We start from the raw sequence: 10,985 nt of genomic DNA, 5'->3' as shown, positions 1-10,985 counted from the left end.
TCTTCGTTACCCTGGGGCCCCAGAGCCAAGTCTGGCCCATCACCTGCTTTTGATGAATAAAGTTTTATTGGAACACAGCCATACTCATTCTTTTCTGTATCGCCTATGGGTACTTTCACACCAAAACAGCAAGGTTGAGTGGTTGAGACAGAGACTGGCCCTGAAAGCTCAAAATATTTACTCTTAGACCCTTCACAGAAAATGTTTCTAACTCCTGCAGTTTAATATTGCAAACAGTCTGCCCAGCCTTAACTTCTTTCCAGTTCTCCCTACTTTAAATAAAAAAATGCCCTAATCCAAAACCTGTACCACTGAATTACCCTACCAATGGATCTTAACACACACCCACATACCCACACATGCAGTTTTCAGAAAGTTTGTAAAAATCTTATTGCACATAGAAGAATTCCCAATCAATAGTATGTTCTACATGATTGGGCATGGCTTACTCCTCCATCTTCCCTGTTGCCTCTCTCCTCCCTTATCATATTCCAGCCATGCTAGTCTTTCTCCTTCCTTTCAGGTGCCGAGCAGTTCCTACTCCAGAGCCTTCACAGCTACTGTTCCCTTTGCACCAACACTCTTCCTCATCTACTTCCATCTGGACAACACCTCTCATCCTTCAGGTCTTTGGATCAATGTCCTCTCCTCAGAGATGAGTTCAGAGAGCCTGATGTGGGGTGGGGCTCAATCCCACGACCCTGGGATCATGACCTGAGCCGAAAGCAGAGGCTTAACCCACTGAGCCACCCAGGTGCCCCTCCATGTCTATTATCTTTTGCTTGAGGGTCTACAACTAGTTTATTAAAAGAGAGAGAAGTTTCCCCTAAAAGCGCTGAAAAGGGTAAAACGACAATACATCTATATATGTGTGTGTGTGTGTGTGTGCACGCGCGCGCGCGTGTGTGTGTGCCTGTCCTCTCCCTTGTTGCTCATATAATGAATGTAGCTTCAGATTGCTATCACTGCTTCTATTCATAATGAGTTTGTTATTGACAAACATGGATTTTACTTACTGGATTATTATCTGTCTCCCTGCCCATAATAGGTCTAGAGGGTCAAGCATTATGTCCATTTATCTCTCATTCCACATCTACCACCTGCCAAAGAGTATTCTTTCAAATGAGGGATGTTTTGTTCATTCCCAAAAATATTCATTCTCTGGCCTAGTATGATAAGGCTGTAGTCTATTTTCCAGTCCTAATTGCATAGCTCACTCCAGGTAAACTGAGATAATCATCATTTCCCACATTACCCACTGTGCTTCCTTACCTCTAATGCCTCCTTGTTTCTCCCCAACACTACTTCCTCTATCATAGTTGCCCAGGAAGGCCTTTACCTTCCAGGCTTAATTCAAACAATTCATTCTGGGAAGCGATATTATAATGAAACATGTTTGAATAATGTAAAGTCAAAGACATACTTTGTAAAGATGTTTCCTACAACGACCTTGAAGATACATAGTTTGATGCCCTCATGCCAAAGTCAATGAAATAATAGCGAATTTTACACGAGCTACACAAAAATGTTTTCCAAGTCTAATTCTCTGACAGGCTTCATTCAGGGACAAACGTTAGAGTATAGATGGATGGAGAGCCTGCAGGTTGTTTTCCATTATTTCTCTTGGTCCTGGCTTTGAAAGTAATTGAGTACTGATGGGTACTACGAGGTATCCTCATTCCATGCTTCAGTTCAGCTGAGCTAGAAATACGATTGATAACCTTGTGTAAAATCCAAAGAGCCTAAGACTCATGTCTACAAAAAAGACCAACACCCATTCAGTGGCAATTCAGTGATAGGAGAAAACATCCTTATATCAATCATGATGACATGCTGAACCTAGGAGACAGCAACCTGTCTACTAAGAGCATAATAAATAACATACTTATCCTAGTCATGAAAAAAGAATATTTCCATGTCTATTACCTTTTTTTTTAAAAGATTTTATTTATTTATTTTTTTTTGACAGAGATCACAAGTAGGCAGAGAGGCAGAAAGAGAGGGAGGAAGCAGGCTTCCTGCTGAGCAGAGAGCCTGATGTGGGGCTCGATCCCAGGACCCTGGGATCATGACCTGAGCCGAAGACAGAGGCTTACCCCACTGAGCCACCCAGGTGTCCCTCCATGTCTATTACCTTTTGCTTGAGGGTCTACAACTAGTTTATTAAAAGAGAGAGAAGTTTCCCCTAAAAGTGCTGAAAAGGGTAAAAAGACAATACATCTGTGTGTGTATGTGTGTGTGTGTGCGCGCGCTTGTCCTCTCCCTTCTTGCTCATATAATGAATGTAGCTTCAGATTGCTATCACTGCTTCTATTCATAATGAGTTTATTATTGACAAGAACCCCTAGAAATTTTTATGTTGTTGCTAATCACATATTTCTGTTGTTTGCTTATCAGTTATTTTAGGACCCAAGAACCGGAATGTATACACACAAACTCATGCCTACCCAAACTTTGTTCTCCCCCATAACTTTATGTCAAGTGCAAATGTTATAGGTATAGGCTCCATGACTTTATTCAAGCCATTCAAACTCTGTTAAGTCCAACAAGGGTCAAACTAGCTTTGCCACACCTCTTATCTCTTCCAGCTGACATTCCTTAACAATGAGTACGCTAATCAATGACTAAACAAGGTGTTTTGCCCTCAAATCCAGTTTTTTGACATGAAAACATTAAACAAACAATACTGACCTCCTGGTATGGACCAGGCACCCTGGTAGGTACTAAAATTTCAGCAATAAAAAGGAAAAAAGTTGGGGTGCCTGGGTGGCTCAGTCAGTTGAGTGTCTGACTCTTGACCTCAACTCCAGTCTTGATCTCAGGGTCATGAGTTTAGGCTGCCTGTTGGGCTCCATGCTAGGCAGGGAGTCTACCTTAAAAAAAAAAAAAAAGACAAGGAAAAAAGAAAAGGGCCCATTTCTAACCTAATGAAGCATCTAGCGAAGGCTATAAAGATATTGAATAAGAAATAACATTTATTGAAATTTGCACTACATTAAGCACTTTACATGTATTGTGTCATTTAATCCTCATAGAAATAAACCCTGAAAAAAAGCACGATTATTAATATAGAAGAAAACTAAAGTTCAAGGGATTAAGTAATTTGCCCAAAGCCTCTGGAAAGTGGTGTAAACAGGATTCAAACCCAGGTGATCTGTCTCTGAAGATGGCACATTTAACACTTCTACTATTTAAGATCACCACCATGTTTGCCCACAACCTGTGCACCACACAACTTAGAGGAGGATAGCTCAAATGACTACAGTCTACATAATCTCATACAGCAGACTGAACCCAGACACACCACCATATTGCCTCAACCTGTGATTTTCCTACTCTTGGTGTCTAAGACAAAAATAAACACATAAATGGAAGGATATGAAATGGAAAATTTTCCAGAAAGACACAAACTACTGAAATTGACTCAAAGAGAAATGGAAAGTCTGAATAGACTAATAAGGAGATTAAATTAATAATTTGGAAACTACCCACAAAGAAAAGCACAAGCCAGCACATCTTCACTGGTGAATTCTAGCAAAACGATTAAAGAAGATATGATACTGGCACAAAAATAGACACATATAGATCAATAGACTAGAACAGAAAGCCAGGAATGAACCCATAACTATATGGTCAATTAATATTCAGCAAATGGGAAAAGACTATCCAATGGGGAAAAGTCTCTTTAACAAATGGTGCTGTTGCAAAAGAATGAAACTGGACCATTTTATTACAACAAACAAAAAATAAATTGAAAATTGATTAAAGACCTAAGTATGAGACCTGAAACCATAAAAATCTTAGAGGAGAACACAGGCAGTAACTTCTCTGACATCAGTTGTAGCAACTTTCTTCTAGTTATGTCTCCTGAGGCAAGGGAAACAAAAGCCAAAGAAAATTGTTGGGACTTCATCAAAACAAAATCTTCTGCACAGCAAGGGAAACAATCAACAAAACTAAAAGACAACCTATGGAATGGGAGAAGATATTTGCAAATGACAAATCTGATAAATGATTAGTATTCATAATATATAAAGAATTTATAAAATTCAATACTCAAATGAATAATCCAATTAAAAATGGGCAGAAGACATGGATAGACATTTTCCAAACAAGACATAGAGATGGCCAACACACACATGAAAAGATGCTCAACATCATTGGTCATCAGGGAAATACATACAGATCAAAACTACAATGAGATATCCCTTCACATCCATCAGAATGGCTAAAATCAACAACATAAGAACTAATAGGTATTGATAAAGATGCAGGGGAAAAAGGAACCCTCTCACACAGTTGGTGGAAATGCAAACTGGTACAGCTACTTGGAAAACAGTATGGAGTTTCCTCAAAAAGTTAAAAATAGAACTATCCTACAATCCAGATATTGCACTACTAGGTACTTACCCAAAGAATAGGAAAATACAAATTCAAACAGATAGATGTACCCTAATGTTTAAAGGGATACATGGCACTGCCAGGGTTTATAGCAGCCTTATCTACAATAGACTAATTATGGGAACAGCCCAGTGTCCATTGACTGATGAATGAATGAGGAAGATGTGAGATAGATAGATCTATCTAGATCTATCTCACATCTTCCTCATATATACATCATATATATATATACATATATACATCATATATAGAGAGATAAATATGATGTAATATTACTCATATTTACTCATACCATAAAAATGAATGAAATCTTGCCATTTGCAATGACATGGATGGAGCTAGAGAGCATAATGCTGAGCCAAATAAGCCAATCAGAGAAAGACAAATACCATGTGATTTTACTCATATGTGGAATGTAAGAAACAAAACAATCAATGGAGGAAAGAGAGAGAGAGAGGCAAATCAAGAAACAGACCTTAATTATAGAGAACAAACTGATGGTTACCAGAGGAGAGAGGGATAGGGGGATGGGTGAAATAGGTCATGGGGATTGAAGAGTGCACTTGTGTTGTGTGGAAGTGTTGAATCACTATGTTGTACACCTGAAACTAACATTACACTGTATGTTAGCTAACTGGAATTTAAAAAAAAAACTTTTAAAAAAGAAAAAGTAAACAAGAATAATCCCAAATCATTACAGATGCTTTCAAAGAACAGAAGAGAAGGGAATACTTCATAACTCATCCTATCACACCAAAAGCACAAACAGTTGAAGGAAAAAAAGGTAAATTGGGCATATTTTGTACTGCAAAAGAACACCACAAAAAAAGTAAAAAGACAACACACAGAATGGAAGAAAATATTTGCAAATTATATAACAGATAAGGGACTAGAATGCATTTAACACACATGTGCGCCTGTGTGCACAAGCACACACATACACACCCCTCAATAATAAAAAAACAGGTAACCCAATTTAAAAATGGGTTAAGTGTTTGAATAGACATTTCTCCAAAGATGACATACAAATGGACAATAGGCACATGAAAAGATGCTCAATAATATTATCCACCAGGAAATTGCAAATGAAAACCACAAGATGTCACTTCACATCCACCAGGATGGTCAAAATAAAAAAGATAGATAATAACAAGTGGTATATCTAGATGGATAATATTGATATTATTGGATAATGAATTATCCCATTCCAATATTATAATGGAATATTATTCATTGATAAAAAGAAACAAAATTCTGATCCTGCTACAACAAGGATGAATCTTGAAAACTCTATGCTAAGTGAAAGAAGCCAGTCACAAAAGGCCACATGTTATCTCATTCCACGATATAAAATGGCTAGATTAGACAAATCCATGGATACAGGAAGTAGATTTGTAGTTGTCTAGGGCTGGAGGGATTGGGGGTAAATAAGCATGATTGCCAATGGGTACAGGTTTCTTTTGGGGTTGACAAAAACATTCTAACATGGGTTGCGGTGATGGTTGCATCTGTGAATATACTAAAAATAACTGAATATACTAACAATAACTGTAAATGGGTGAGTTGTAGGATTTATGAATTTATCTTAATAAAGTTGTAACTAACAAGTGATGGAGTGAAGGAAGGAGGAAGAGAGAGGTCTTTTTAAGTATCTAATATTACATACTCCTTTATCTCTCCCCAAAATCCCAATAAAATGGTGATAAAAGAATTTTTTAAAAAGACATAATCCTTCAGGGACAAATATTATGGGAGAAGAGAGCACAGCAAATGGAAGATGCCAACACAATTTTGGGTGTTGGAAAGTAGGTGCCTGAGCATCACCTTGACCTAGCAGACTGAAGAAAACTGAAAACCAAGCCTGTAGGAGAAGACAGGATAGAATACTTACACTCTAGAAATCTCCAGAAAGGCTCACAAATTGGAGGCATCAATTAATTCTGAAGAAATTGGAAGCATCAATTAATTCTGAAGACCACGGTAGGGAATAAGGCTGAAAACTGGAGTGCTGATCAAAAGTTTATATAAGACATAATTAAATCCCCTTCCTAAACCCATGAAGCTAGGCTACAAAGTCCACCGCCACCCCCACTCTGCTGCCTTCGATGGAGAGAGACAAATGGCTTCCTCTTTTTATTTTTTTATGTAATGTAAAAAATCGTAATGTAATGTAAAAAAATGGAGGTATGACATATAACATTATATTAGTTTCAGGTATACAACATAAATGAGTCCATATTTTTATACACTGCAAAATAGTTGTAAGTCTAGTTAATATTCATCACCTTGCATACTTACAATTTTTTTTTTCTTCTGATAAGAACCAACAAGTGGTTTCCTTTCTACAGAAGAGGCAGGTCTCAGACTCTGGACTCAAGGGACCCAACACACAGAAGAGGGAGGAGTAAGAAGGTCAACTAAAACCAGGAGAATTGAATACAATGCTCTGTATTAAAGGCAAAGTCTAGGAATGTCCTAGAAAGAAAACAAAATGGCAAAGAGATGGGAAATAAGAAAAAAGACAAGAAAATTGGAGCATCAATCCAGATGGTTAAACATTAAAATAACAGAAGTTCCATGGATAGGTGGGTAGACAACGAGTTCAGAGAAAACAGAGAGCAGAACCTCATAAAAGAAGTAAGGCAGGTGCACTTGGGTGGTGCAGTCGACTAAGCATCTGACTCTTGGTTCGGGCTCAGGTCATGATCTCAGGGTCATGAGATTGAGCCCCGTGTCTGGCTCCACATTCAGCATGGAGTCTGCTTGAGATTCTCTCTCCCTCTCCCCCACCCCTCCCCTCTCTCAAATAAATCAATATTTTAAAAAAGAAAGACTGCAGTAAAATTCCCAGAACATCAGAGAATATGTTTCTAAATTGAATAGACCTACCAGGTTTCCATCCCTGTGAAATTTCATAACTCTAGGATCCTGGAAGACAATGGAGCAGGGCCTTCAGAGTCTAAGAGAAATTCTGTCCAACACAGAATTCCTCAGTCAGCAAAATCATTAGTTAAGTGTGAGGGTAGAATGTAGACCAAGAAATAGAAAGTCATGTCATCTAAATTTAAAAAAAAAAAAAAAAAATGGGATTCAACACCAGAGAGAAGCAAAGAAAATGCCCAGGGAGCTGGTACAGAGAGCCCCTGGGTGACAGCTGAGCTTCAGGCCCAGAGAGTGGAGAGCCAAGAGCTACAGGATGGACAGGAATAAGGGGGAGGAGGAATCTGAGAGTTAGGGAAGGTCGAAAGAGGGACATGGAGCAGGGTGGGTGTGCAGAAATGACCTGAAGAGATGACTTGATAGAGAATTTTCAGACCTCAGGCCTTTAGGGATGAGCTAAGTGAATAAATAAACACAGCCAATCAACAGCTTTAAAGAAAAGAGAGGGCTCTACAGGAAAAGGATAAATTTAGAAGTACATAATTATAATTTAATTGTAGGGTCCTTCCGAGCAACCTTATAAATCTTTCTCTTCTTCCCCACCCAAGTTTTAAATAATTTGATAAGTAAAAGTAGGAATTCAGATCACTTTGTTTTTCTTCTTCATGATAAAGGTTTATTTGGCTAATGTAACTTTGTTTTGAGAGCCAAATTGGCTTTGAACCCCAGAATTAGGCAGATTTCCCCACCCAGGCAGGGCAGTGCTCCAGGCAAAGCTTGCTTCTTGGCAACAAAGAGCTTCCAGTGGGCAGAAGGACAAAGGGCTGATCCTAATCTACCATCCAGATGAAGCTGCTCCTTCTCCCCTAGAGAGAGGGGAGTAATCACCAAGTGAAGGGCAAGAAAGAACCCAGAATGTTTAGGGGAAATCCCACCTCCTGGAAGAAGACCATAGGAGCAGGGAACAGGCTCCCCCCACCCCAACAACGCCAACATAGTGATTTCACCAGAAATTGTAACAGAGCAGTGTAAGTGTGAAGGAATGCAGGCGTTTATGATCGTAGAAACATACCACAGCTAAAGCCCTATCTTTATAACAGAAATTCAATGCAGAGTGTCAAAATGGAAAGTCAAGAAGCAACAGCAAAACATAGTAGGTGGCAATAAGTAGCTACAAATAGCTAAAAAGGGTTCCAGGAGTTGAAGGAGGCAGCCTTGGGGAGAAAAGTCTGGGAGGGGAGATGCAGAGCAGAGAACTCCGGCCCCTTCCATACTAACACGTGTCTGTCCTGCTGTTGGACTTCTCAGACGTTGGGTTAGGTCAGAACCTATGAAATTGCCAATATTTGACCATTTATGGCTTTTTAAAAAGGCAATGCTATATAGTCATATAGTTCATCTAGAAATGTAACAGAAATTTACTTCAGAAAAGCTTTACAATGAAAGGAAAAGGAACGCATTGCCCCAGGATCCTTCCCTGTCCCTCTGCCTCTAGGCCAACGTGTGAGCCTCCCCAGAACCCCCGTCACACTGTGCTGCTGACCTTGCACTAGCTGGTGCCTCCACAGTGTGGAGATCACCTGTGTGCCTGTCTCCCCTGCTGGTCACGACTCCTTTGAGGGGGGGACTCTGTTTATCAGGCTGTCCGCCAAGCAAAAGGCACAGAGCAGGACCCTGTATTTTCTGAAACAACCCTTGTGGGGTGCTTGGAGCAAATGCTTCCTTTCCCAGGGGTTTAAACTAATCTTTCAGTGGTCTATATTAGGATTTCCCTCATTCACCCCAAACACACTACTTTGAAGTTTGTAGAATCTCTGTCTAGTCTCCTTTTTTAGGAAAAAACAAAACAAAACAAAAACAAAAACAAACTTCAAAGCCAAAAACCCATTTTCCCATCCCTGGATTCCCCACTACCCGTCTGCAGGTTCTCCCAGAAGCCGGGGTGTCCTGTGTCTCTGTCCAAAGACCTGACCTCCCTGGGGAGCTCGGCTCTCCGGCTGCAGATGGAGCCACCAGATCTTCCCTCTTCCCTCCTCCTAATGACATGGAACTTCAACAAATTAACTTCACCTCCCTAAGTATAAGGCTCCTAGTAACTAAATAAGACAGTGCCTGAAACCATAGAGGAATAGAGTTATTGGCCAAATTAAATGAGATCACGCAGGTAAAACACTGAGCACTGGGAGCATCCAGAGGCGTTCCTGGTACCATCTGAGAGATACTCGGCTCCCCCAGGCTGGGCTTCCTTTCCCTTTCATCAGTGTTTGCTCTGTGCTTTTCAACCCAGAGATCATTCTTTGTTACAAAACATGAAGGTGAACTCAAGTGAGGAGCTCTGATTTATATATATATATATATATTTTCTTGGCCAGAACACAAGAATCTCTCCAAGCAGCAGACCCACACGCATGACCCCACCCCTTGCAGGACGTACTCTGAAAGTCATTTTATGGTTGTTGTTGCCCTAAGCACTTCTTACAAGCGAGGCCTTGCCTCTCCTCTCTGGCTTCAAGCACTTCTTTTGTCCTTCCTTTGTAAGTGTTCTCTTGAAATCAGGACTCATGGGTGAGCTCCTATGGAAGCACCCTGGTTTCCCAAACATCCAGTTAATTACTTGTCATTGGGTGTATTTCCATTTACAGAGTCACCTCTGAGGCTTTGAGAGTTCTTCATCCCCTGTGCATGACCTTCCCTCCAAGTACGTGCTTCTCTCAGAACTCTGGAGCCCAGAGCACATGCCTTATGAGACTCAGCCTTCCTCCTGGGCTCTCACTGCCTCTGGGATGCCATGGTCACTCTCACAGGGCTCTCTCTCCCCCCATCACCCTCTCTTGGTTAGAATTAGATCTAAATCAGCAACTCTGCTGGTCACTTTCTAATAAGCAGGGAAATAACAGCTCATCAGAGAAACCCTATGTGTGTGAAGGTGTTTGTGGAGACACAGGGCAAATGAAGAAGCACTAGTTTCCACTCAAAGGAGCAACTCTAATCATGACATTTCTGACAGTCTGTCTGGCAAGCAAGAGAGAGGATGGTTTGGGCCCTGGATAATTTCTAGATATCTCTTCCGTCATTATGTTGAGTCAAACGGCCAGTCATCTAAATGCAGACCATCCGGATGCTGGGAGGACACGGAGCCGGGAACCCGGAGCATCTCTTCTCCTCTCTGAGCCCCTGCTTCCCGTGTGGAACCTGAGGGCATTGGACTGGGTGATAGCAGAGGTCTCAGCCCTTTGACAGTTTCAGGGTATTAAGTATAGACTGAGGGTTTCTCCTGACAACTCATGTTTGACCTAATGTAAAACACAGCATCCTATCAAAGGAAGGACATTAGAGTTCAAAAAAGAATTTTCCAGAGTAAACTAAATGTACTTCCCTTCTTTTTTCCATGTTTGCTTTTACATCTTCATCAAGTTCTCTTTTCTGTAAGTATTCATTTCTCTGCAAATGAGATCCCCCCCATCACATCTTTTTTTACTCTATTGTTCTCTTTCCCCAGTAGATGGCGCCCCATTACAACTTTCAGTTCCCTTCCGCCTGCAAAGGGCAGACAACCCAGAAAACAGTGAAGAGCATGTGGGGAGCATTTGTTTACCAAACACAGATAAAGAAGAGGAACTTCATGTTAAACACCCACCTAAGATATTCATTGATTTTTCTACAATTTAAACAATCATTTAGATTCTACATAGAATGTGTCGTAA

This window comes from Mustela erminea, chromosome 7 (assembly GCF_009829155.1).
Source record: "Mustela erminea isolate mMusErm1 chromosome 7, mMusErm1.Pri, whole genome shotgun sequence".
In the NCBI taxonomy this organism is placed as follows: Eukaryota; Metazoa; Chordata; class Mammalia; order Carnivora; family Mustelidae; genus Mustela; species Mustela erminea.
This window is presented reverse-complemented; position numbering follows the sequence as displayed.